The following is a 24279-nucleotide window of genomic DNA, read 5'->3' as shown; positions in this document are numbered from 1 at the left end:
ATCTGCAAAAAAATGGGTGCAACACGAGGACTTCCTGAGAAAATGGGTGAAATATAAGGACTTCGCATGAGGTCACCCATCCTAGTGCTACTCTCGCCCAAGCACCCTTAACTTGCGGAGTTCTGATAGAATCCGTTGCATTGGTGCTGGTATGATTGCTCATGTTTCATTCTGCGCTGCAACTACATACACTTTTTCTCCCTCCATCCCCCCTCCCGTCAATTGTTTCCTTGTGCGTTCACACTGCACCTCTCCTTCTCGTTCTAATATCGATTAAAATGCCCCTGCTTCTTGACTCACATATGCGAATAAACCTGAGGACCATAATTGAAGTCGCGCGTAACGTCGAAAGAATCATCTGCAAAAAAATGGGTGCAACACGAGGACTTTACAAGAAAATGGGTGAAATATAAGGACTTTGCAGGAGGTAACCCATGCTAGTACTACTCTCGCCCAAGCACCCTTACATATGGAGTTCTGATAGAATCCGATGCATTAGTGCTGGTATGATCGCACCTGTTTCATTTCGTGCTGAAAATACATACACTCTTTCTCCTTCCCTCCCCTTCCCGTCATTTGTTTCCTTGTGTGTGCACTCTGCATCTCTCTTTCTCGTTCTAATATCGATTAAAATGCCCCTACTTCTTGACTCACATTTGCGTATAAACCAGCGGATCCTAGTTCCAGTCGCGCGTAACGTCGAACGACGCGTCTGAAAAAAAATTGGTTCGACACGAGGACTTCCCAGGAGGTTACCCATCTGAATACTACTCTCACGCAAGCACACTTAACTGCGGAGTTCTGATGGGATCCGGTGCATTAATGCTGGTATGATCGCACCCGTTTAATTTTGCGCTGCAAATACATATACTCATTCTCCTTTCTTCCCCCTCCCATCATTTGTTTCCTTGTGCGTGCGCACTGCAGCTCCCGTGCTCGTTCTAATATCAAGTAAAATGCTACGGTGCCGTGACTCACATTTGCGAATAAACCTGAGGACCATAATTCAAGTCGCGCGTATTGTCGAAAGAATCATCTGCAAAAAAATGGATGCAACACGAGGACTTCCTAAGAAAATGGTTGAAATATAAGGACTTCGCAAGAGGTCATCCATCCTAGTGCTACTCTCGCCCAAGAACCCTTAACTTGCGGAGTTCTGATAGAATCTGTTGCATTGGTGCTGGTATGATTGCTCATGTTTCATTCTGCGCTGCAAATACATACACTTTTTCTCCCTCCATCCCCCCTCCCGTCAATTGTTTCCTTGTGCGTTCACACTGCACATCTCCTTCTCGTTCTAATATCGATTAAAATGCCCCTGTTTCTTGACTCACATTTGCGAATAAACCTGAGGACCATAATTCAAGTCGCGCGTAACGTCGAAAGAATCATCTGCAAAAAAATGGGTGCAACACGAGGACTTTACAAGAAAATTGGTGAAATATAAGGACTTCGCAGGAGGTAACCCATGCTAGTACTACTCTCGCCCAAGCACCCTTACGTATGGAGTTCTGATAGAATCCGATGCAGTAGTGCTGGTATGGTCGCACCTGTTTCATTTCGTGCTGAAAATACATACACTCTTTCTCCTTCCCTCCCCCTCCCGTCATTTGTTTCTTTGTGCGTGCACTCTGCATCTCTCTTTCTCGTTCTAATATCGATTAAAATGCCCCTGCTTCTTGACTCACATTTGCGTATAAACTAGTGGACCCTAGTTGCAGTCGCGCATAACGTCGAACGACCGGTTTGAAAAAAAAAATTAGTACGACACGAGGACTTCCCAGGAGGTCACCCATCCGAGTATTACTCTCGCCGAAGCACACTTAACTGCGGAGTTCTAATGGGATCCGGTGCATTAGTGCTAGTATGATCGCACCTTTCTAATTTCGCGCTGCAAATACATAAACGCCTTCTCCTTTCTTCCCCCTCCCGTCATTTGTTTCTTTGTGCGTGCACACTGCACCTCACGTTCTCGTTCAAATATCAAGTGAAATACCACGGCGCCGTGACTCACATTTGCGAATAAATCTGCGGACCATAATAAAAGTCGCGCGTAACGTCGAACGGCACATTCGAAAAAAAGAAAATAGGTGTAACACAAGAACTTCCCAGGAGGTAACCCATCATTGTACTACTTTCGCCAAAGCACACTTAACTGTGGAGTTCTGATGGCATCCGGTGCATTTGTGCTGGTGTGACCGCACCTGTTTAATTTCGTGCTGAAAATACATACACTCCTTCTTCCCTACCCCCCTCCCATCATTTGTTTCCTTGTTCGTTCACACTGCACCTCTCCTTCTTGTTCTAATATCGATTAAAATGCCCCTGATTCTTGACTCACATTTGCGTATAAACCAGCGGACCATAGTTCCAGTCGCGCGTAACATCAAACGACCCATCTGAAAAAAACTTGTTGCAACACGAGGGCTTCCCAAGTTGTCACCCATCCGAGTACTACTCTCGCCCAAGCACACTTAACTGCGGAGTTCTAATGGGATACGGAGCTTTAGTGCTGGTATGATCGCACCTGTTTAATTTCGCGCTGCAAATACATACACTCCTTCTCCTTTCTTCCCCCTCCCATCATTTGTTTCCTTGTGCGTTCACACTTCACCTCTCATTCTCGTTCTAATATCGATTAAAATGCCCCTGCTTCTTGACTCACATTTGCGTACAAACCAGCGGACACTAGTTCCAGACGCGCGTAACGTCGAACGACCTGTCTGAAAAAAAATTGGTGCGACACGAGGACTTCCCAGGAGGTCACCCATCCGAGTACTAATCTCGCCAAAGCACACTTCACTGCGGAGTTCTGATAAGATCCGGTACATTAGTGCTGGTATGATCGCACCTATTTAATTTTGCGCTGCAAATACATAAACTCATTCCCCTTTCTTCCCCGTCCCGTCATTTGTTTCCTTGTGCGTGCGCACTGCACCTCCCGTTCTCGTTCTAATATCAAGTAAAATGCTACAGCGCCGAGACTCACATTTGCGAATAAACCTGAGGACCATAATTCAAGTCGCGCGTAACGTCGAAAGAATCATCTGCAAAAAAATGGGTGCAACACGAGGACTTCACAAGAAAATGGGTGAAATATAAGGACTTCGCAGGAGGTAACCCATGCTAGTACAACTCTCGTCCAAGCACCCTTACCTACGGAGTTCGGATAGAATCCGTTGCATTAGTGCTGGTATGATCGCACCTGTTTCATTTTGTGCTGAAAATACATACACTCCTTCTCCTTCTCTCCCCCTCCCATCAATTGTTTCCTTGTGCGTTCACACTGCACCTCTCCTTCTCGTTCTAATATCGATTAAAATGCCCCTGCTTCTTGACTCACAATTGCATATAAACCAGCGGACCCCAGTTCCAGTCGAGCGTAACGTCGAACGACCGGTCTGAAAAAAAATTGGTGCGACACGAGGACTTCCCACCAGGTCACCCATCCGAGAACTACTCTCGCCCAAGCACACTTAACTACGGAGTTCTGATGGGATCCAGTGCATTAGTGATGGTATGATCGCAACCGTTTAATTCCGCGCTGCAAATATATAAACTCCTTCTCCTTTCTTGCCCCTCCCGTCATTTGTTTCCTTGTGCGTGCGCACTGCACCTTCTGTTCTCGTTCTAATATCAAGTAAAATGCTACAGCACCGTGACTCACATTTGCGAATAAATCTGAGAACCATAATACAAGTCGCGCGTAACGTCGAAAGAATCATCTGCAAAAAAATGGGTTCAACACGAGGACTTCACAAGAAAATGGGTGAAATATAAGAACTTCGCAGGAGGTAACCAATGCTAGTACTACTCTCGCCCAAACACCCTTACCTACGGAGTTCTGATAGAATCCGTTGCATTAGTGCTGGTATGATTGCACCTGTTTCATTTTGCGCTGCAAATACATACACTCCTTCTCCTTTCTTCCCCCTCCCGTCATTTGTTTCCTTGTGCGTGCGCACTGCACCTCTAGTTCTCGTTCAAATATCAGGTAAAATGCCACGGCGCCGTGACTCACATTTGCGAATAAATCTGCGGACCATATTTAAAGTCGTGCGTAACGTCGAACGGCACATCTGAAAAAAAAAATGGGTGCAACACGAGAACTTCCCAGGAGGTAACCCATCATTGTACTACTTTCGCCAAAGCACACTTAACTGCGGAGTTCTGATGGGATCCGGTGCATTTGTGCTGGTATGATCGCACCTGTTTAATTTCGCGCTGCAAATACATACACTCATTCCCCTTTCTTCCCCCTCCCGTCATTTGTTCCCTTGTGCGTGCGCACTGCACCTCCCGTTCTCGTTCTAATATCAAGTAAAATGCCACGGCGCCGTGACTCACATTTGCCAATAAACCTGAGGACCATAATTTAAGTCGCGCGTAACGTCGAAAGAATCATCTGCAAAAAAATGGGTGCAACACGAGAACTTTTACAAGAAAATGGGTGAAATATAAGGACTTCGCAGGAGGTAACCCTTGCTAGTACTACTCTCGCCCAAGCACCCTTACCTACGGAGTTCTGATAGAATCCGTTGCATTAGTGCTGGTATGATCGAACCTGTTTCATTTCGTGCTGAAAATACATACACTCCTTCTCCTTCCCTCCCCCTCCCATCAATTGTTTCCTTGTGCGTTCACACTGCACCTCTCTTTCTCGTTCTAATATCGATTAAAATGGGTGCAACACGAGGACATCACAAGAAAATGAGTGAAATATAAGGACTTCGCAGGAGGTAACCCATGCTAGTACTACTCTCGCCCAAACACCCTTACCTACGGAGTTCTGATAGAATCCGTTGCATTAGTGCTGGTATTACCTCGCCTGTTTCATTTCGTGCTGAAAATACATACACTCCTTCTCCTTCCCTCCCCCTCCCATCAATTGTTTCCTTGTGCGTTCACACTGCACCTCTCTTTTTCGTTCTAATATCGATTAAAATGCCCCTACTTCTTGACTCACATTTGCGTATAAACCAGCGGACCCTAGTTCCAGTCCTGCGTAACGTCGAACGACCCGTCTGAAAAAAAATTTTTGCGACACAAGGACTTCCCAGGAGGTCACCCATCCGAGTACTACTCGGTACCAAGCACACTTAACTACGGAGTTCTGATGGGATCTGGTGCATTAGTGCTGGTATGATCACACCTGTTTCATTTTGTGCTGAAAATTCATACACTCTTTCTCCTTCCCTCCCCCTCCCATCAATTGTTTCCTTATGCGTTCACATTGCACCTCTCCTTCTCGTTCTAATATCGATGAAAATGCCCCTGCTTCTTGACTCACATTTGCGTATAAACCAGCGGACCCTACTTCCAGTCGCGCGTAACGTCGAACGACCCGTCTGAAAAAAAATTGGTGCGACAGGAGGACTTCCAAGGAGATCAACCATCCGAGTACTAATCTCGCCAAAGCACACTTCACTGCAGAGTTCTGATAAGATCCGGTACATTAGTGCTGGTATGATCGCACCTGTTTAATTTTGCGCTGCAAATACATAAACTCATTCCCCTTTCTTCCCCGTCCCGTCATTTGTTTCCTTGTGCGTGCGCACTGCACCTCCCGTTCTCGTTCTAATATCAAGTAAAATGCTACAGCGCCGAGACTCACATTTGCGAATAAACCTGAGGACCATAATTCAAGTCGCGCGTAACGTCGAAAGAATCATCTGCAAAAAAATGGGTGCAACACGAGGACTTCACAAGAAAATGGGTGAAATATAAGGACTTCGCAGGAGGTAACCCATGCTAGTACAACTCTCGTCCAAGCACCCTTACCTACGGAGTTCTGATAGAATCCGTTGCATTAGTGCTGGTATGATCGCACCTGTTTCATTTTGTGCTGAAAATACATACACTCCTTCTCCTTCTCTCCCCCTCCCATCAATTGTTTCCTTGTGCGTTCACACTGCACCTCTCCTTCTCGTTCTAATATCGATTAAAATGCCCCTGCTTCTTGACTCACAATTGCATATAAACCAGCGGACCCCAGTTCCAGTCGAGCGTAACGTCGAACGACCGGTCTGAAAAAAAATTGGTGCGACACGAGGACTTCCCACCAGGTAACCCATGCTAGTACTACTCTCGCCCAAACACCCTTACCTACGGAGTTCTGATAGAATCCGTTGCATTAGTGCTGGTATTACCGCGCCTGTTTCATTTCGTGCTGAAAATACATACACTCCTTCTCCTTCCCTCCCCCTCCCATCAATTGTTTCCTTGTGCGTTCACACTGCACCTCTCTTTTTCGTTCTAATATCGATTAAAATGCCCCTACTTCTTGACTCACATTTGCGTATAAACCAGCGGACCCTAGTTCCAGTCCTGCGTAACGTCGAACGACCCGTCTGAAAAAAAATTTTTGCGACATAAGGACTTCCCAGGAGGTCACCCATCCGAGTACTACTCTCGCCCAAGCACACTTAACTACGGAGTTCTGATGGGATACGGTGCATTAGTGCTGGTATGATCACACCTGTTTCATTTTGTGCTGAAAATTCATACACTCTTTCTCCTTCCCTCCCCCTCCCATCAATTGTTTCCTTATGCGTTCACATTGCACCTCTCCTTCTCGTTCTAATATCGATTAAAATGCCCCTGCTTCTTGACTCACATTTGCGTATAAACCAGCGGACCCTACTTCCAGTCGCGCGTAACGTCGAACAACCTGTCTGAAAAAAAATTGGTGCGACACGAGGACTTCCCAAGAGGTCACCCATCCGAGTACTACTCTCGCCCAAGCACACTTAACTGCGGAGTTCTGATGGGATCCGGTGCATTAATGCTGGTATGATCGCACCCCTCTAATTCCACGCTGCAAATACATAAACTCCTTCTCCTTTCTTCCCCCTCCCGTCATTTGTTTCCTTGTGCGTTTGCAATGCACCTCCCGTGCTCGTTCTAATATCAAGTAAAATGCTACGGTGAGATGACTCACATTTGCGAATAAACCTGAGGACCATAATTCAAGTCGCGCGTATCGTCGAAAGAATCATCTGCAAAAAAATGGGTGCAACACGAGGACTTCCTAAGAAAATGGGTGAAATATAAGGACTTCGCAGGAAGTCACCCATCCTAGTGCTACTCTCGCCCAAGCACCTTTAACTTGCGGAGTTCTGATAGAATCTGTTGCATTGGTGCTGGTATGATTGCTCATGTTTCATTCTGTGCTGCAAATACATATACTTTTTCTCCCTCCATCCCCCCTCCCGTCATTTGTTTCCTTGTGCGTGCACTCTGCATCTCTCTTTCTCGTTCTAATATCGATTAAAATGCCCCTGCATCTTGACTCACATTTGCGTATAAATCAGTGGACCCTAGTTCCAGTCGCGCGTAACGTCGAACGACCCGTCTGAAAAAAAAATTGGTGCGACACGAGGACTTCCCAAGAGGTAACTCATTCGAGTACTACTCTCGCCCAAGCACACTTAACTGCGGAGTTCTGATGGGATCCGGTGCATTAGTGCTGGTATGATCGCACCTGTTTAATTTCGCGCTGTAAATACATAAACTCCTTCTCCTTTCTTCCCCCTCCCATCATTTGTTTCCTTGTGCGTGCGCAGTGCACCTCTCGTTCTCCCTCAAATATCAAGTAAAATGCCACGGTGCCGTGACTCACATTTGCGAATAAATCTGCGGAACATAATTAAAGTCGCGCGTAAGGTCGAACGGCACATCTGAAAAAAAGAAAATGGGTGCAACACGAGAACATCCAAGGAGGTAACCCATCATTGTACTACTTTCGCCAAAGCACACTTAACTGCGGAGTTCTGATGGGATCTGGTGCATTTGTGCTGGTGTGACCGCACCTGTTTAATTTGGTGCTGAAAATACATACACTCCTTCTTCCCTCCCCCCCTCCCATCATTTGTTTCCTTGTGCGTTCACACTGCACCTCTCCTTCTCGTTCTAATATCGATTAAAATGCCCCTGATTCTTGACTCACATTTGCGTATAAACCAGCGGACCGTAGTTCTAGTCGCGCGTAACGTCGAACGACCCATCTGAAAAAAAAATGTTGCGATACGAGGACTTCCCAAGAGGTCACCCATCCGCGTACTATCCTCACCCAAGCACACTTAACTGCAGAGTTCTAATGGGATCCAGTGTAGTAGTGCTGGTATGATGCCACTTGTTTAATTATGCGCTTCAAATATATACACTCATTCTCTTTTCTTCCTCATCCCGTCATTTGTTTCCTTGTGCGTGCGCACTGCACCTCCTATACTCGTTCTAATATCAAGTAAAACACCACGGCGCCGTGACTCACTTTTGCGAATAAATCTGCGGACCATAAATCAAGTCGCCCGTAACGTCGAAAGAATCATCTGCAAAAAGATGGGTGCAACACGAGGACCTCCCAAAAAAATGGGTGAAATATAAGGACTTCACTGGAGGTCACCCATCCGAGTACTTTTCTCGCCCAAGCACCCTTAACTGCGGAGTTCTGATAGAATCCGTTGCATTAGTGCTGGTATGATCCCTCATGTTTCATTCTGCACTGCAAATACATACACTCTTTCTCCTTCAATCCCCCCTCTCGTCATTTGTTTCCTTGTGCGTGCGCACTGCACCTCTCGTTCTCGTTAAAATATAGAGTAAAATGCCACGGCGCCGTGACTCACCTTTGCAAATGAACCAGCGGTTTATAATTCCATTCGTGCGTAACGTCGAACAACCCATCTGAAAAAAAATAGGTGCAACACGAGGGCTTCCCAGGTGGTCACCGATCCGAGTACTACTCTCGCCCAAGCACTCTTAACTGCGGAGTTCTAATGGGATCCGAAGCTGTAGTGCTGGTATGATCGCACCTGTTTAATTATGCGCTGCAAATACATACACTCCTCCTTTCTTCCCATCCCATCATTTGTATCCTTGTGCGTTCACACTTCACCTCTCATTCTCGTTCTAATATCGACTAAAATGCCCCTGCTTCATGACTCACATTTGCGTATAAACCAGCGGACCATAATTCCAGACGCGCGTAACGTCGAACGACCCGTCTGAAAAAAAAATTAGTGTGACAAGAGGACTTCACAGGAGGTCACCCATCCGAGTACTAATCTCGCCCAAGCACACTTAACTGCGGAGTTCTGATGGGATCCGGTGCATTAGTGCTGGTATGATCGCAACTGTTTAATTTTGCGCTGCTAATACATAAACTCATTCCCCTTTCTTCCCCCTCCTGTCATTTGCTTTTTTGTGCGTGCGAACTGCACCTGTCGTTCTCGTTCAAATATCAAGTAAAATGCCACGGCGCCGTGACTCACATTTGCGAATAAATCTGCAGACCATAATTAAAGTCGCGCGTAACGTCGAACGGCACATCTGAAAAAAAGAAAATGGGTGCAACACGAGGACTTCGCAAGAAAATTGGTGAAATATAAGGACTTCGCAGGAGGTAACCCATGCTAGTACTACTCTCGCCCAAGCACCCTTACCTACAGAGTTCTGATAGAATCCGTTGCATTAGTGCTGGTATGATCGCACCTGTTTCATTTCGCGCTACTAAAACATACTCCTTCTCCTTTCCTCCCCCTCCCGTCATTTGTTTCCTTGTGCGTGCGCACTGCACCTCTCGTTCTCGTTCAAATATCAGGTAAAATGCCATGGTGCTGTGACTCACATTTGCGAATAAATCTGCGGACCATAATTAAAGTCGCGCGTAACGTCGAACGGCACATCTGAAAAAAAGAAAATGGGTGCAACACGAGATCGTCCCAGAAGGTAACCCATCATTTTACTACTTTCGCCAAAGCAAACTTAACTGCGGAGTTCTGATGGGATCCGGTGCATTTGTGCTGGTGTGACCGCACCTGTTTAATTTCGTGCTGAAAATACATACACTCCTTCTTCCCTCCCCCCCTCCCATCATTTGTTTCCTTGTGCGTTCACACTGCACCTCTCCTTCTCGTTCTAATATCGATTAAAATGCCCCTGATTCTTGACTCACATTTGCGTATAAACCAGCGGACCATAGTTCCAGTCGCGCGTAACGTCGAACGACCCATCTAAAAAAAATTGTTGCGATACGAGGACTTCCCAAGAGGTCACCCATCCGAGTACTACTCTCGCCAAAGCATACTTAACTGCAGAGTTCTGATAGGATCCAGTGCATTAGTGCTGGTATGATGCCACTTGTTTAATTTTGCGCTTCAAATACATACACTCATTCTCTTTTCTTCCTCATCCGTCATTTGTTTCCTTGTGCGTGCGCACTGCACCTCCCGTACTCGTTCTAATATCAAGTAAAATGCCATGGTGCCGTGACTCACATTTGCAAATAAACCTGCGGACCATAAATCAAGTCGCGCGTAACGTCGAAAGAATCATCTGCAAAAAGAAGGGTGCAACACGAGGACCTCCCAAAAAAATGGGTGAAATATAAGGACGTCGCAGGAGGTCACCCATCCGAGTACTTTTCTCGCCCAAGCACCCTTAACTGCGGAGTTCTGATAGAATCCGTTGCATTAGTGCTGGTATGATCCCTCATGTTTCATTCTGCACTGCAAATACATACACTCTTTCTCCTTCAATCCCCCCTCTCGTCATTTGTTTCCTTGTGCGTGCGCACTGCACCTCTCGTTCTCGTTAAAATATAGAGTAAAATGCCACGGCGCCGTGACTCACCTTTGCAAATGAACCAGCGGTTTATAATTCCATTCGTGCGTAACGTCGAACAACCCATCTGAAAAAAAATAGGTGCAACACGAGGGCTTCCCAGGTGGTCACCGATCCGAGTACTACTCTCGCCCAAGCACTCTTAACTGCGGAGTTCTGATGGGATCCGGGGCTGTAGTGCTGGTATGATTGCACCTGTTTAATTACGCGCTGCAAATACATACACTCCTCCTTTCTTCCCCCTCCCGTCATTTGTTTCCTTGTGCGTTCACATTTCACCTCTCATTCTCGTTCTAATATCGATTAAAATGCCCCTACTTCTTGACTCACATTTGCGTATAAACCAGCGGACCCTAGTTCCAGACGCGCGTAACGTCGAACGACCCGTCTGAAAAAAAATTGGTGCGACAGGAGGACTTCCAAGGAGATCAACCATCCGAGTACTAATCTCGCCCAAGCACACTTAACTGCGGAGTTCGATGGGATTCGGGGCTTTAGTGCTGGTATGATCGCACCTGTTTAGTTTTGCGTTGCAAATACATAAACTCATTCCCCTTTCTTCCCCCTCCCGTCATTTGTTTCCTTGTGCGTGCGCACTGCACCTCCCGTTCTCGTTCTAATATCAAGTAAAATGCTACAGCGCCGTGACTCACATTTGCGAATAAACCTGAGGACCATAATTCAAGTCGTGCGTAACGTCGAAAGAATCATCTGCAAAAAAATGGGTGCAACACGAGGACTTCACAAGAAAATGGGTGAAATATAAGGACTTCGCAGGAGGTAACCCATGGTAGTACTACTCTCGCCCAAGCACCCTTACCTACGGAGTTCTGATAGAATCTGTTGCATTTGTGCTGGTTTGATCGCACCTGTTTCATTTCGTGCTGAAAATACATACACTCCTTCTCCTTCCCTCCCCCTCCCATCAATTGTTTCCTTGTGCGTTCACACTGCACCTCTCATTCTCGTTCTAATATCGATTAAAATGCCCCTGCTTCTAGACTCACATTTGCGTATAAACCAGCGGACACGAGTTCCAGTCGCGCGTAACGTCGAACAACCCGTCTGAAAAAAAATTGTTGTGACACGAGGACTTCCCAGGAGGTCACCCATCCGAGTACTACTCTCACCCAAGCTCACTTACCTGCAGGGTTCTGATGGGATCCAATGCATTAGCCCTTGTATGATCGCACCCGTTTAATTTCGCGCTGCAAATACATAAACTCCTTCTCCTTTCTTCCCCCTCCCGTCATTTGTTTCCTTGTGTGTGCGCACTGCACCAGCCGTGCTCGTTCTAATATCAAGTAAAATGCTACGGTGCCGTGACTCACATTTGCGAATAAACCTAAGAACCATAATTCAAGTCGCGCGTATCATCGAAAGAATCATCTGCAAAAAAATGGGTACAACACGAGGACTTCCTAAGAAAATGGGTGAAATATGAGGACTTCGCAGGAGGTCACCCATCTGAGTACTACTCTTGCCCAAGCACACTTAAATGCGGAGTTCTGATGGGATCCGGTGCATTAGTGCTGGTATGATCGCACCTGTTTAATTTCGCGCTGCAAATACATAAACTTTTTCTCCTTTCTTCCCCCTCCTGTCATTTTTTTCCTTGTGCGTGCGCACTGCACCTCTCGTTCTTGTTCAAATATCAAGTAAAATGCCACAGCGCCGTGACTCACATTTGGGAATAAATCTGCGGACCATAATTAAAGTCGCGCGTAACGTCGAACGGCACATTTGAAAAAAAAAAATGGGTGCAACACGAGAACTTCCCATAAGGTAACCCATCATTGTACTACTTTCGCCAAAGCACACTTAACTGCGGAGTTCTGATGGGATCCGGTGCATTTGTGCTGGTGTGACCGCACCTGTTTAATTTCGTGCTGAAAATACATACACTCTTTCTTCCCTCCCTCTCTCCCATCATTTGTTTCCTTGTGCGTTCACACTGCAACTCTCCTTCTTGTTCTAATATCGATTAAAATGCCCCTGATTCTTGACTCACATTTTCGTATAAACCAGCGGACCATAGTTCCAGTCGCGCGTAACGTCGAACGACCCATCTGAAAAAAAATTGTTGCGATACGAGGACTTCCAAAGAGGTCACCCATCCGAGTACTACTCTCGACCAAGCACACTTAACTGCAGATTTCTGATGGGATCCAGTGCATTAGTGCTGGTATGATGCCACTTGTTTAATTTTGCGCTTCAAATACATACACTCCTTCTCTTTTCTTCCTCATCCCGTCATTTGTTTCCTTGTGCGTGCGCACTGCACCTCCTGTACTCGTTCTAATATCAAGTAAAACACCACGGCGCCGTGACTCACTTTTGCGAATAAATCTGCGGACCATAAATCAAGTCGCCCGTAACGTCGAAAGAATCATCTGCAAAAAGATGGGTGCAACACGAGGACCTCCCAAAAAAATGGGTGAAATATAAGGACTTCACTGGAGGTCACCCATCCGAGTACTTTTCTCGCCCAAGCACCCTTAACTGCGGAGTTCTGATAGAATCCGTTGCATTAGTGCTGGTATGATCCCTCATGTTTCATTCTGCACTGCAAATACATACACTCTTTCTCCTTCAATCCCCCCTCTCGTCATTTGTTTCCTTGTGCGTGCGCACTGCACCTCTCGTTCTCGTTAAAATATAGAGTAAAATGCCACGGCGCCGTGACTCACCTTTGCAAATGAACCAGCGGTTTATAATTCCATTCGTGCGTAACGTCGAACAACCCATCCGAAAAAAAATAGGTGCAACACGAGGGCTTCCCAAGTGGTCACCCATCCGAGTGCTACTCTCGCCCAAGCACACTTAACTGCGGAGTTCTGATAGAATCCGTTGCATTAGTGCAGGTATGATCGAACCTGTTTAATTTCGCGCTGCAAATACATACACTCCTTCTCCTTTCTTCCCCCTCCCGTAATTTGTTTCCTTGTGCGTTCACACCTCACCTCTCATTCTCGTTCTAATATCGATTAAAATGCCCCTGCTTCTTGACTCACATTTGCGTATAAACCAGCGGACACTAGTTCCAAACGCGCGTAACGTCAAACGACTCGTCTGAAAAAATATTAGTGCGACACGAGGACTTCCCAGGAGGTCACCCATCCGAGTACTAATCTCGCTCAAGCACACTTCACTGCGGAGTTCTGATGGGATCTGGTGCATTAGTGCTGGTATGATCGGACTTGTTTAATTTCGCGCTGCAAATACATAAACTCATTCCCCTTTCTTCCCCCTCCCATCATTTGTTTCCTTGTGCGTGCGCACTGCACCTCTCGTTCTCGTTCAAATATCAAGTAAAATGCCACGGCGCCGTGACTCACATTTGCGAATAAATCTACGGGCGACAATTAAAGTCGCGCGTAACATCGAACGGCACATCTGAAAAAAAGAAAATGGGTTCAACACGAGAACCTCCCAGGAGGTAACCCATCATTGTACTACTTTCGCCAAAGCACACTTAACTGCGGAGTTCTGATGGGATCCGGTGGATTTGTGCTGGTGTGACCGCACCTGTTTAATTTCGTGCTGAAAATACATACACTCCTTCTTCCCTCCCCCCTCCCATCATTTGTTTCCTTGTGCGTTCAAACTGCACCTCTTTTTCTCGTTCTAATATCGATTAAAATGCCCCTTTTTCTTGACTCACATTTGCGTATAAACCAGCGGACCATAGTTCCAATCGCGCGCAACATCGAACGACTCATCTGAAAAAAAATTGTTGCGATACGAGGATTTCCCAAGAGGTCACCCATCCAAGCACTACTCTCGCCCAAGCACACTTAACTACAGAGTTCTGATGGGATCCAGTGCATTAGTGCTGGTATGAAGCCACTTGATTAATTTTGCACTTCAAATACATACACTCCTTCTCTTTTCCTCCTCCTCCCGTCATTTGTTTCCTTGTAGGTGCGCTCTGCACCTCTCGTACTCGTTCTAATATCAAGTAAAATGCCACGGTGCCGTGACTCACATTTGTGAATAAACCTGAGGACCATAATTCAAGTCGCGCGTAACGTCGAAGGAATCATCTGCAAAAAAATGGGTGCAACACGAGGACTTCATAAGAAAATGGGTGAAATATAAGGACTTCGCAGGAGGTAACCCATGCTAGTACTACTCTCGCCCAAGCTTACCTACGGAGTTCTGATAGAATCCGTTGCATTAGTGCTGGTATGATCGCACCTGTTTCATTTCGTGCTCAAAATACATATACTCCTCCTCCTTCCCTCCCCCTCCCATCAATTGTTTCCTTGTGCGTTCACACTGCACCTCTCCTTCTCGTTCTAATATCGATTAAAATGGTCCTACTTCATGACTCACATTTGCGTATAAACCAGCGGACCCCAGTTCCAGTCACGCGTAACGTCGAACGACCCGTCTGAAAAAAAATCGGTGCGACACGAGGACTTCCCAGGAGGTCACCCATCCGAGTACTACTCTCGCCTAAGCACACTTAACTGCGGAGTTATGATGGGATCCGGTGCATTAGTGGTGGTATGATCGCATCCGTTTAATTCCGCGCTGCAAATACATAAACTCCTTCTCCTTTCTTCCCCCTCCCGTCATATGTTTCTTTGTGTGTGCGCTCTGCATCTCTCTTTCTCGTTCTAATATCAAGTAATATGCCCCGGCACCGTGACTCACCTTTGCAAATGAACCAGCGGTTTATAATTCCATTCTCGCGTAAATTCGAATAATCCATCCGAAAAAAAATAGGTGCAACACGAGGGCTTACCAGGTGGTCACCCATCCGAGTACTACTCTCGCCCAAGCACACTTAACTGCGGAGTTCTGATTGGATCCGGAGCTTTAGTGCTGGTATGATAGCACCTGTTTAATTTCGCACTGCAAATACATACACTCCTTCTCTTTTCTTCCCCCTCCCGTCATTTGTTTCCTTGTGCGTTCACACTTCACCTTTCATTCTTGTTCTAATATCGATTTAAATGCCCCTGCTTCTTGACTCACATTTGCGTAAAAACCAGCGAACCCTAGTTCCAGACGCGCGTGACGTCGAACGACCCGTCTGAAAAAAAATTGGTGCGACACGAGGACTTCCCAGGAGGTCAACCATCCGAGTACTAATCTCGCCAAGCACACTTAACTGCGGATTTCTGATGGGACCTGGGGCTTTAGTGCTGGTATACGCACCTGTTTAGTTTCGCGCTGCAAATACATACACTCCTTCTCCTTTCTTCCTCCTCCCGTCATTTGTTTCCTTGTGCGTTCACACTTCACCTCTCATTCTCATTCTAATATCGATTGAAATGCCCCTGCTTCTTGACTCACATTTGCGTATAAACTAGCGGACCCAAGTTCCAGACGCGCGTAACGTCGAACGACCCGTCTGAAAAAAAATTGGTGCGACACGAGGACTTCACAAATAAATTGATGAAATATAAGGACTTCGCAGGAGGTAACCCATGCTAGTACTACTCTCGCTCAAGCACCCTTACCTACGGAGTTCTGATAGAATCCGTTGCATTAGTGCTGGTATGATCGCACCTGTTTCATTTCGTGCTGAAAATACATACAATCCTTCTCCTTCCCTCCCCCTCCCATCAATTGTTTCCTTGTGCGTTCACACTGCACCTCTCCTTCTCGTTCTAATATCGATTAAAATGCCCCTGCTTTTTGACTCACATTTGCGTATAAACCAGCGGACCCTAGTTCTAGTCGCACGTAACGTCGAACGACCCGTCTGAAAAAAAATTGGTGCGACACGAGGACTTCCCAGGAGGTCAACCATCCGAGTACTACTCTCGCCCAAGCACACTTAACTGCGGAGTTCTGAAGGGATCCGGGGCTTTAGTGCTGGTATGATCGCACCAGTTTAGTTTCGCGCTGCAAATACATACACTCCTTCTCTTTTCTTCCCCCTCCCGTCATTTGTTTCTTTGTGCGTGCACTCTGCATCTCTCATTCTCGTTCTAATATCAATTAAAATGCCCCTGCTTCTTGACTCACATTTGCGTATAAACCAGTGGACCCTAGTTCCAGTCGTGCGTAACATCGAACGACCCGTCTGAAAAAAAAATTAGTGCGACACGAGGACTTCCCAAGAGGTCTCCAATCCGAGTACTACTCTCGCCAATGCACACTTAACTGCGGAGTTCTGATGGGATCCGGTGCATTAGTGATGGTATGATCGCACCTGTTTAATTTCGCGCTGCAAATACATAAACTCCTTCTCCTTTCTTCCCCCTCCCGTCATTTGTTTCCTTGTGTGTGCGCACTGCACCTCTCGTTCTCGTTCAAATATCAAGTAAAATGCCACGGTGCCGTGACTCACATTTACGAATCAATCTGCGGACCATAATTAAAGTCGCGCGTAACGTCGAACGATACATCTGAAAAAAAGAAAATGGGTGCAACACGAGAACTTCCCATGAGGTAACCCATCATTGTACTACTTTCGCCAAAGCACACTTAACTGCGGAGTTCTGATGGGATCCGGTGCATTTGTGCTGGTGTGACCGCACCTGTTTAATTTCGTGCTGAAAATACATACACTCCTTCTTTTCTCTCCCCTCCCATCATTTGTTTCCTTGTGCGTTCACACTGCACCTCTCCTTCTCGTTCTAATATCGATTAAAATGCCCCTGATTCTTGACTCACATTTGCGTATAAACCAGCGGACCATAGTTCCAGTAGCGCGTAACGTCGAACGACATATCTGAAAAAAAATTGTTGCGATACGAGGACTTCCCAAGAGGTCACGCATCCGAGTAGTACTCTCCCCCAAGCACACTTAACTGCAGAGTTCTGATGGGATCGAGTGCATTAGTGCTGGTATGATGCCACTTGTTTAATTTCGCGCTTCAAATACATACACTCCATCTCTTTTCTTCCTCCTCCCGTCATTTGTTTCCTTTTGCGTGCGCACTGCACCTCCCGTTCTTGTTCTAATATCAAGTAAAATGCCACGACGCCGTGACTCACATTTGCGAATAAACCTGCAGACCATAAATCAAGTCGCGCGTAACGTCGAAAGAATCATCTGCAAAAAGATTGGTGCAACACGAGGACCTCCCAAGAAAATGGGTGAAATATAAGGACTTCGCAGGAGGTCACCCATCCGAGTACTTTTCTCGCCCAAGCACCCTTAACTGTGGAGTTCTGATAGAATCCGTTGCGTTAGTGCTGGTATGATCCCTCATGTATTATTCTGCACTGCAAATACACACACTCTGTCTCCTTCCATCCCCCCTCCCGTCATTTGTTTCCTTGTGCGTGCACTCTGCATCTCTCTTTCTCGTTTTAATATCAAGTAATATGCCCAGGCACCGTGACTCACCTTTGCAAATGAAGCAGCTGTTTATAATTCCATTCGTGCGTAACGTCGAACAACCCATCCGAAAAAAAAATAGGTGCAACACGAGGGCTTCCCAGGTGGACACCCATCCAAGTACAACTCTCGCCCAAGCACACTTAACTGCGGAGTTCTGATGGGATCCGGAGCTTTAGTGCTGGTATGATCGCACCTATTTAATTTCGCGCTGCAAATACATACACTCCTACTCCTTTCTTCCCCCTCCCATCATTTGTTTCCTTGTGCGTTCACACTTCACCTCTCATTCTCGTTCTAATATCGATTAAAATGCCTCTGCTTCTTGACTCACATTTGCGTCTAAACCAACGGACCCTAGTTCTAGAAGCGCGTAACGTCGAACGACTCGTCTGAAAAAAAATTAGTGCGACACGAGGATTTCCTAGGAGGTCAACCATCCGAGTACTAATCTCGCCCAAGCACACTTAACTGCGGAGTTCTGATGGGATCCGGGGCTTTAGTGCTGGTATGATCGCACTTGTTTAGTTTCGCGCTGTAAATACATACACTCCTACTCCTTTTTTCCCCCTCCCGTCATTTGTTTCCTTGTGCGTTCACACTTCACCTCTCATTCTCGTTCTAATATCGATTAAAATGCCCCTGCTTCTTGACTCACATTTGTGTATAAACCAGCGGACCATAGTTCCAGTCGCGAGTAACGTCGAACGACCCGTCTGAAAAAAAATTGGTGCGACACGAGGACTTCCCAGGAGGTAACCCATCCGAGTACTACTCTCGCCCAAGCACACTTAACTGCGGAGTTCTGATGGGATCCGGTGCATTAGTGCTGGTATGATCGCACCCGTTTAATTTTACGCTGCAAATACATAAACTCCTTCTCCTTTCTTCCCCCTCCCGTCATTTGTTTAATTGTGCGTGCGCACTGCACCTCCCGTGCTCGTTGTAATATCAAGTAAAATGCTACGGCACCGTGACTCACATTTGTGAATAAACCTGAGGACCACAATTCAAGTCGCGCGTAACGTCGAAAGAATCATCTGCAAAAAAATGGGTACAACACGAGGACTTCACAAGAAAATGGGTGAAATATAAGGACTTCGCAGGAGGTAACCCATGCTAGTACTACTTTCTCCCAAGCACCCTTACCTACGGAGTTTTGATAGAATCCGTTGCATTAGTGCTGGTATGATCGCAACTGTTTCATTCTGCGCTGCAAATACATACACTTTTTCTCCTTCCCTCCCCCTCCCATCAATTATTTCCTTGTGCGTTCACACTGCACCTCTCCTTCTCGTTCTAATATCGATTAAAATTCCCCTGCTTCTTGACTCACATATGTGTATAAACCAGCGGACCCTAGTTCTAGTCGCGCGTAACATCGAACGACCCGTCTGAAAAAAATTGGTGCGACACGAGGACTTCCCAAGAGGTCACCCATCCGAGTACTACTCTCGCCCAAACACACTTAACTGCGGAGTTCTGAAGGGATCCGGTGCATTAGTGCTGGTATGATCGCACCCGTTTAATTCCGCACTGCAAATACATAAACTCCTTCTCCTTTCTTCCCCCTCCCGTCATTTGTTTCCTTGTGCGTGCGCACTGCACCTCCCGTACTCGTTCTAATATCAAGTAAAATGCCACGGCGCCGTGACTCACATTTGCGAATAAACCTGCGGACCATAAATCAAGTCGTGCGTATCGTCGAAAGAATCATCTGCAAAAAGATGGGTGCAACACGAGGACCTCCCAAGAAAATGGGTGAAATATAAGGACTTCGCAGGAGGTCACCCATCCGAGTACTTTTCTCGCCCAAGCACCCTTAACTGCGGAGTTCTGATAGAATCCGTTGCATTAGTGCTGGTATGATCCCTCATGTTTCATTCTACACTGCAAATACATACACTCTTTCTCCTCCCATCCCCCCTCCCGTCATTTATTTCCTTGTGCGTGCTCTCTGCATCTCTCTTTCTCGTTCTAATATCAAGTAATATGCCCCGGCGTCGTGACTCACCTTTGTAAATGAACAAGCGGTTTATAATTCCATTCGCGCGTAACGTCGAACATCCCATCCGAAAAAAAATAGGTGCAACACGAGGGCTTCCCAGGTGGTCACCGATCCGAGTACTACTCTCGCCCAAGCACACTTAACTGCGGAGTTCTGATGGGATCCGGGGCTGTAGTGCCGGTATGATCGCACCGGTTTAATTTTGCGCTGCAAATACATACACTCCTTCTCCTTTCTTCCCCCTCCCGTCAATTGTTTCCTTGTGCATTCACACTTCACCTCTCATTCTCGTTCTAATATCGATTAAAATGCCCCTGCTTCTTGACTCACATTTGCGTATAAATCAGCGGACCCTAGTTCCAGATGCGCGTAACGTCGAACGACCAGTCTGAAAAAAAATTTGTGCGACACGAGGACTTCCCAGGAGATCAACCATCCAAGTACTAATCTCGCCCAAGCACACTTAAATGCGGAGTTCATATGGGATCCAGGGCTTTAGTGCTGGTATGATCGCACCTGTTTAGTTTTCCGCTGCAAATGCATACACTCCTTCCCCTTTCTTCCCCCTCTCGTCATTTGTTTCCTTGTGCGTGCGCACTGCACCTCCCGTTCTCGTTCTAATATCAAGTAAAATTCTACAGCACCGTGACTCACATTTGCGAATAAACCTGAGGACCTTAATTCAAGTCGCGCGTAACGTCGAAAGAATCATCTGCAAAAAAATGGGTGCAACACAAGGACTTCACAAAAAAATGGGTGAAATATAAGGACTTCGCATGAGGTAACCCATGCTAGTACTACTCTCGCCCAAGCACCCTTACCTACGGACTTCTGATAGAATCCGTTGCATTAGTGCTGGTATGATCGCACCTGTTTCATTTCGTGCTGAAAATACATACTCTCATTCTCCTTCCCTCCCCCTGCCATCAATTGTTTCCTTGTGCGTTCACACTGCACCTCTCCTTCTCGTTCTAATATCGATTAAAATGCCTCTGCTTCTTGACTCACATTTGCATATAAACCAATGGACCCTAGTTCCAGTAGCGCGTAAGGTTGAACGACCCGTCTGAAAAAAAATTGGTGAGACACGAGGACTTCCCAGGAGGTCACCCATCCTAGTACTACTCTCGCCCAAGCACACTTAACTGCGGAGTTCTGATGGGATCCGGTGCATTAGTGCTGGTATGATCGCACCTGTATAATTCAGTGCTGCAAATACATAAACTCCTTCTCCTTTCTTCCCCCTCCCGTCATTTGTTTCCTTGTGCGTGCGCACTGCACCTCCCGTGCTCGTTCTAATATCAAGTAAAATGCTACGGTGCCGTGACTCACATTTGTGAATAAACCTGGGGACCATAATTCAAGTAGTGCGTATCGTCGAAAGAATCATCTGCAAAAAAATGGGTGCAACACGAGGACTTCCTAAGAAAATGGGTGAAATATAAGGACTTCGCAGTAGGTCACCCATCCTAGTGCTACTCTCACCCAAGCACCCTTAACTTGCGGAGTTCTGATAGAATCCGTTGCATTGGTGCTGGTATGATGGCTCATGTTTCATTCTGCGCTGCAAATACATACACTTTTTCTCCCTCCATCCCCCCTCCCGTCATTTGTTTCCTTGTGCGTGCACTCTGCATCTCTCATTCTCGTTATAATATTGATTAAAATGCCCCTGCTTCTTGACTCACATTTGTGTATAAACCAGTGGACCCTAGTTCCAGTCGCGCGTAACGTCGAACGACCCGTCTGAAAAAAAAATTAGTGCGACACGAGGACTTCCCAAGAGGTCACCCATCCGAGTACAACTCTCGCCAAAGCACAATTAATTGCGGAGTTCTGATGGGATCCGGTGCATTAGTGCTGGTATGATCGCAACTGTTTAATTTCGTGCTGCAAATACATAAACTCCTTCTCCTTTCTTTCCCCTCCCGACATTTGTTTCCTTGTGCGTGCGCACTGCACCTCTCGTTCTCGTTCAAATATCAAGTAAAATGCCACGGCGCCGTGACTCACATTTGCGAATAAATCTGCAGACCATAATTAAAGTCGCGCGTAACGTCGAACGGCACATCTGTAAAAAAGAAAATGGGTGCAACACGAGGACTTCCCAGGTGGTCAACCATCCGAGTACTACCCTCGCCCAAGCACACTTAACTGCGGAGTTTTATTGAGATTCGGAGCTTTAGTGCTGGTATAATGGCACCTGTTTAATTTCGCGCTACAAATACATACACTCCTTCTCCTTTCTTCCCCCTCTCGTCATTTGTTTCCTTGTGCGTTCACACTTCACCTCTCATTCTCGTTCTAATATCGATTAAAATGCCCCTGATTCTTGACTCACATTTGCGTATAAACCAGCGGACCCTAGTTTCAGACGTGCGTAACGTCGAACGACCCGTCTGAAAAAAAATTGGGGCGACACGAGGACTTCACAAGAAAATGGGTGAAATATAAGGACTTCGCAGGAGGTAACCCATGCTAGTACTACTCTCGCCCAAGCACCATTACCTACGGAGTTCTGATAGAATCCGAAGCATTGGTGCTGGTCTGATCGCACCTGTTTCATTTCGTGCTGAAAATACATACACTCCTTCTCCTTCCCTCCCCCTCCCATCAATTGTTTCCTTGTGCGTTCACACTGCACCTCTCCTTCTCGTTCTAATATCGATTAAAATGCTCCTGCTTCTTGACTCACATTTGCGTATAAACCAGTGGACCCTAGCTCCAGTCGCGCGTAACGTTGAACGACCCGTCTGAAAAAAAAATTAGTGCGACACGAGGACTTTCCAAGAGGTCACCCATCCGAGTACTACTCTCGCCGAAGCACACTTAACTGCGGAGTTCTGATGGGATCCAGTGCATTAGTGCTGGTATGATCGCACCTGTTTAATTTCGCCTGCAAATACATAAACTCCTTCTCCTTTCTATCGCCTCCCGTCATTTGTTTCCTTGTGCGTGTGCACTGCACCTCTCGTTCTCGTTCAAATATCAAGTAAAATGCCACGATGCCGTGACTCACATTTGCGAATAAATCTGCGGACCATAATTAAAGTCGCACGTAATGTCGAACGGCATATCTGAAAAAAGGAAAATGGGTGCAACACGAGAACTTCCCAAAGGTAACCCATCATTGTACTACTTTCGCCAAAGCACACTTACCTGCAAAGTTCTGATGGGATCCGGTGCATTTATGCTGGTGTGACCGCACCTGTTTAATTTCGTGCTGAAAATACATACACTCCTTCTTCCCTCCCCACCTCCCATCATTTGTTTCCTTGTGCGTTCACACTGCACCACTCCTTCTCGTTCTAATATCGATTAAAATGCCCCTTTTTCTTGACTCACATTTGCGTATAAACCAGCGGACCATAGTCCTAGTCGCAAGTAACGTCGAACGACCCATCTGAAAAGAATTTTTTACGATATGAGGACTTCCAAGAGGTCACCCATTCGAGCATTACTCTCCCCCAAGCACCCTTAACTGCAGAGTTCTGATGGGATCCAGTGCATTAGTGCTGGTATGATGCAACTTGTTTAATTTTGCGCTTCAAATACATACACTCCTTCTCTTTTCTTCCTCCTCCCGTCATTTGTTTCCTTGTGCGTGCGCACTGCACCTACCGTGCTCGTTCTAATATCAAGTAAAATGCTACGGTGCCGTGACTCACATTTGCGAATAAATATGAGGACCATAATTCAAGTCGTGCGTATCTTCGAAAGAATCATCTGCAAAAAAATGGGTGAACACGAGGACTTCCTAAGAAAATGGGTAAAATATAAGGACTTCGCAGGAGGTCACCCATCCTAGTGCTACTCTCGCCCAAGCACCCTTAACTTGCGGAGTTCTGATAGAATCCGTTGCATTGGTGCTGGTATGATTGCTCATGTTTCATTCTGCGCTGCAAATACGTCACTTTTTCTCCCTCCATCCCCCCTCCCGTCATTTGTTTCCTTGTGCGTGCACTCTGCATCTCTCCTTCTCGTTCTAATATTGATTAAAATGCCCATGCTTCTTGACTCACATTTGTGTATAAACCAGTGGACCCTAGTTCCAGTCGCGCGTAACGTCGAACGACCCATCTGAAAAAAAAATTAGTGCGACACGAGAACTTCCCAGGAGGTCACCCATCCGAGTACTACTCTCGCCCAAGCACACTTAACTGCGGAGTTCTGATGTGATCCGGTGCATTAGTGTTGGTATGATCGCACCTGTTTAATTTCGCGCTGCAAATACATAAACTCCTTCTCCTTTCTTCCCCCTCCCGTCATTTGTTTCCTTGTGCTTGCGCACTGCACCTCTCGTTCTCGTTCAAATATCAAGTAAAATGCCACGGCGCCGTGA

The 24279-nt window shown here is 46.4% G+C and overlaps 7 non-coding genes and 34 pseudogenes across 7 annotated transcripts; all 41 read right to left on the bottom strand.

The window, feature by feature from the left end:
• Positions 1-723: 723 nt before the first annotated feature.
• LOC148247273 (5S ribosomal RNA) lies at positions 724-842 on the bottom strand (annotated as a pseudogene).
• Positions 843-1759: 917 nt separating this feature from the next.
• Positions 1760-1878, bottom strand: LOC148247272 (5S ribosomal RNA; annotated as a pseudogene).
• Positions 1879-2087: 209 nt separating this feature from the next.
• LOC148247271 (5S ribosomal RNA) lies at positions 2088-2206 on the bottom strand (annotated as a pseudogene).
• Positions 2207-2410: 204 nt separating this feature from the next.
• LOC148247270 (5S ribosomal RNA) lies at positions 2411-2529 on the bottom strand (annotated as a pseudogene).
• Positions 2530-2734: 205 nt separating this feature from the next.
• Positions 2735-2853, bottom strand: LOC148247269 (5S ribosomal RNA; annotated as a pseudogene).
• Positions 2854-3412: 559 nt separating this feature from the next.
• On the bottom strand, positions 3413-3531 carry LOC148247268 (5S ribosomal RNA; annotated as a pseudogene).
• Positions 3532-4092: 561 nt separating this feature from the next.
• Positions 4093-4211, bottom strand: LOC148247267 (5S ribosomal RNA; annotated as a pseudogene).
• An 824-nt stretch (positions 4212-5035) lies between these two features.
• On the bottom strand, positions 5036-5154 carry LOC148247266 (5S ribosomal RNA; annotated as a pseudogene).
• Positions 5155-6037: 883 nt separating this feature from the next.
• Positions 6038-6156, bottom strand: LOC148247265 (5S ribosomal RNA; annotated as a pseudogene).
• A 205-nt stretch (positions 6157-6361) lies between these two features.
• On the bottom strand, positions 6362-6480 carry LOC148247264 (5S ribosomal RNA; annotated as a pseudogene).
• Positions 6481-6685: 205 nt separating this feature from the next.
• LOC148247263 (5S ribosomal RNA) lies at positions 6686-6804 on the bottom strand. The gene has a single exon (XR_015815823.1). It is a non-coding gene; the product is annotated as a 5S ribosomal RNA (ribosomal RNA).
• A 562-nt stretch (positions 6805-7366) lies between these two features.
• LOC148247262 (5S ribosomal RNA) lies at positions 7367-7485 on the bottom strand (annotated as a pseudogene).
• Positions 7486-7694: 209 nt separating this feature from the next.
• LOC148247261 (5S ribosomal RNA) lies at positions 7695-7813 on the bottom strand (annotated as a pseudogene).
• A 204-nt stretch (positions 7814-8017) lies between these two features.
• Positions 8018-8135, bottom strand: LOC148247260 (5S ribosomal RNA; annotated as a pseudogene).
• A 561-nt stretch (positions 8136-8696) lies between these two features.
• On the bottom strand, positions 8697-8815 carry LOC148247259 (5S ribosomal RNA; annotated as a pseudogene).
• A 202-nt stretch (positions 8816-9017) lies between these two features.
• Positions 9018-9136, bottom strand: LOC148247258 (5S ribosomal RNA; annotated as a pseudogene).
• A 565-nt stretch (positions 9137-9701) lies between these two features.
• On the bottom strand, positions 9702-9820 carry LOC148247257 (5S ribosomal RNA; annotated as a pseudogene).
• Positions 9821-10701: 881 nt separating this feature from the next.
• LOC148247256 (5S ribosomal RNA) lies at positions 10702-10820 on the bottom strand (annotated as a pseudogene).
• A 202-nt stretch (positions 10821-11022) lies between these two features.
• Positions 11023-11140, bottom strand: LOC148247255 (5S ribosomal RNA; annotated as a pseudogene).
• A 913-nt stretch (positions 11141-12053) lies between these two features.
• LOC148247254 (5S ribosomal RNA) lies at positions 12054-12172 on the bottom strand (annotated as a pseudogene).
• Positions 12173-12380: 208 nt separating this feature from the next.
• Positions 12381-12499, bottom strand: LOC148247253 (5S ribosomal RNA; annotated as a pseudogene).
• Positions 12500-13382: 883 nt separating this feature from the next.
• Positions 13383-13501, bottom strand: LOC148247252 (5S ribosomal RNA; annotated as a pseudogene).
• A 205-nt stretch (positions 13502-13706) lies between these two features.
• LOC148247251 (5S ribosomal RNA) lies at positions 13707-13825 on the bottom strand (annotated as a pseudogene).
• Positions 13826-14034: 209 nt separating this feature from the next.
• LOC148247250 (5S ribosomal RNA) lies at positions 14035-14153 on the bottom strand (annotated as a pseudogene).
• A 203-nt stretch (positions 14154-14356) lies between these two features.
• On the bottom strand, positions 14357-14474 carry LOC148247249 (5S ribosomal RNA; annotated as a pseudogene).
• Positions 14475-15030: 556 nt separating this feature from the next.
• On the bottom strand, positions 15031-15149 carry LOC148247248 (5S ribosomal RNA; annotated as a pseudogene).
• A 205-nt stretch (positions 15150-15354) lies between these two features.
• On the bottom strand, positions 15355-15473 carry LOC148247247 (5S ribosomal RNA; annotated as a pseudogene).
• An 880-nt stretch (positions 15474-16353) lies between these two features.
• On the bottom strand, positions 16354-16472 carry LOC148247246 (5S ribosomal RNA). The gene has a single exon (XR_015814705.1). It is a non-coding gene; the product is annotated as a 5S ribosomal RNA (ribosomal RNA).
• A 206-nt stretch (positions 16473-16678) lies between these two features.
• LOC148247245 (5S ribosomal RNA) lies at positions 16679-16797 on the bottom strand (annotated as a pseudogene).
• A 209-nt stretch (positions 16798-17006) lies between these two features.
• Positions 17007-17125, bottom strand: LOC148247244 (5S ribosomal RNA; annotated as a pseudogene).
• Positions 17126-18008: 883 nt separating this feature from the next.
• On the bottom strand, positions 18009-18127 carry LOC148247243 (5S ribosomal RNA). Its single transcript, XR_015815992.1, has one exon. It is a non-coding gene; the product is annotated as a 5S ribosomal RNA (ribosomal RNA).
• A 205-nt stretch (positions 18128-18332) lies between these two features.
• Positions 18333-18451, bottom strand: LOC148247242 (5S ribosomal RNA; annotated as a pseudogene).
• Positions 18452-18656: 205 nt separating this feature from the next.
• On the bottom strand, positions 18657-18775 carry LOC148247241 (5S ribosomal RNA). Its single transcript, XR_015815793.1, has one exon. It is a non-coding gene; the product is annotated as a 5S ribosomal RNA (ribosomal RNA).
• Positions 18776-19333: 558 nt separating this feature from the next.
• LOC148247240 (5S ribosomal RNA) lies at positions 19334-19452 on the bottom strand. Its single transcript, XR_015814895.1, has one exon. It is a non-coding gene; the product is annotated as a 5S ribosomal RNA (ribosomal RNA).
• A 560-nt stretch (positions 19453-20012) lies between these two features.
• LOC148247239 (5S ribosomal RNA) lies at positions 20013-20131 on the bottom strand (annotated as a pseudogene).
• Positions 20132-20336: 205 nt separating this feature from the next.
• LOC148247238 (5S ribosomal RNA) lies at positions 20337-20455 on the bottom strand (annotated as a pseudogene).
• A 559-nt stretch (positions 20456-21014) lies between these two features.
• Positions 21015-21133, bottom strand: LOC148247237 (5S ribosomal RNA). Its single transcript, XR_015814660.1, has one exon. It is a non-coding gene; the product is annotated as a 5S ribosomal RNA (ribosomal RNA).
• A 562-nt stretch (positions 21134-21695) lies between these two features.
• LOC148247236 (5S ribosomal RNA) lies at positions 21696-21814 on the bottom strand (annotated as a pseudogene).
• Positions 21815-22023: 209 nt separating this feature from the next.
• Positions 22024-22142, bottom strand: LOC148247235 (5S ribosomal RNA; annotated as a pseudogene).
• Positions 22143-22702: 560 nt separating this feature from the next.
• LOC148247234 (5S ribosomal RNA) lies at positions 22703-22821 on the bottom strand (annotated as a pseudogene).
• A 1208-nt stretch (positions 22822-24029) lies between these two features.
• LOC148247233 (5S ribosomal RNA) lies at positions 24030-24148 on the bottom strand. Its single transcript, XR_015815101.1, has one exon. It is a non-coding gene; the product is annotated as a 5S ribosomal RNA (ribosomal RNA).
• Positions 24149-24279: the final 131 nt, after the last annotated feature.

This window comes from Carica papaya, chromosome 8 (assembly GCF_054855325.1).
Source record: "Carica papaya isolate Zhongbai chromosome 8, ASM5485532v1, whole genome shotgun sequence".
In the NCBI taxonomy this organism is placed as follows: Eukaryota; Viridiplantae; Streptophyta; class Magnoliopsida; order Brassicales; family Caricaceae; genus Carica; species Carica papaya.
Note: the sequence above shows the minus strand (reverse complement) of the source record. Positions and strands in the feature narration are given on the sequence as shown.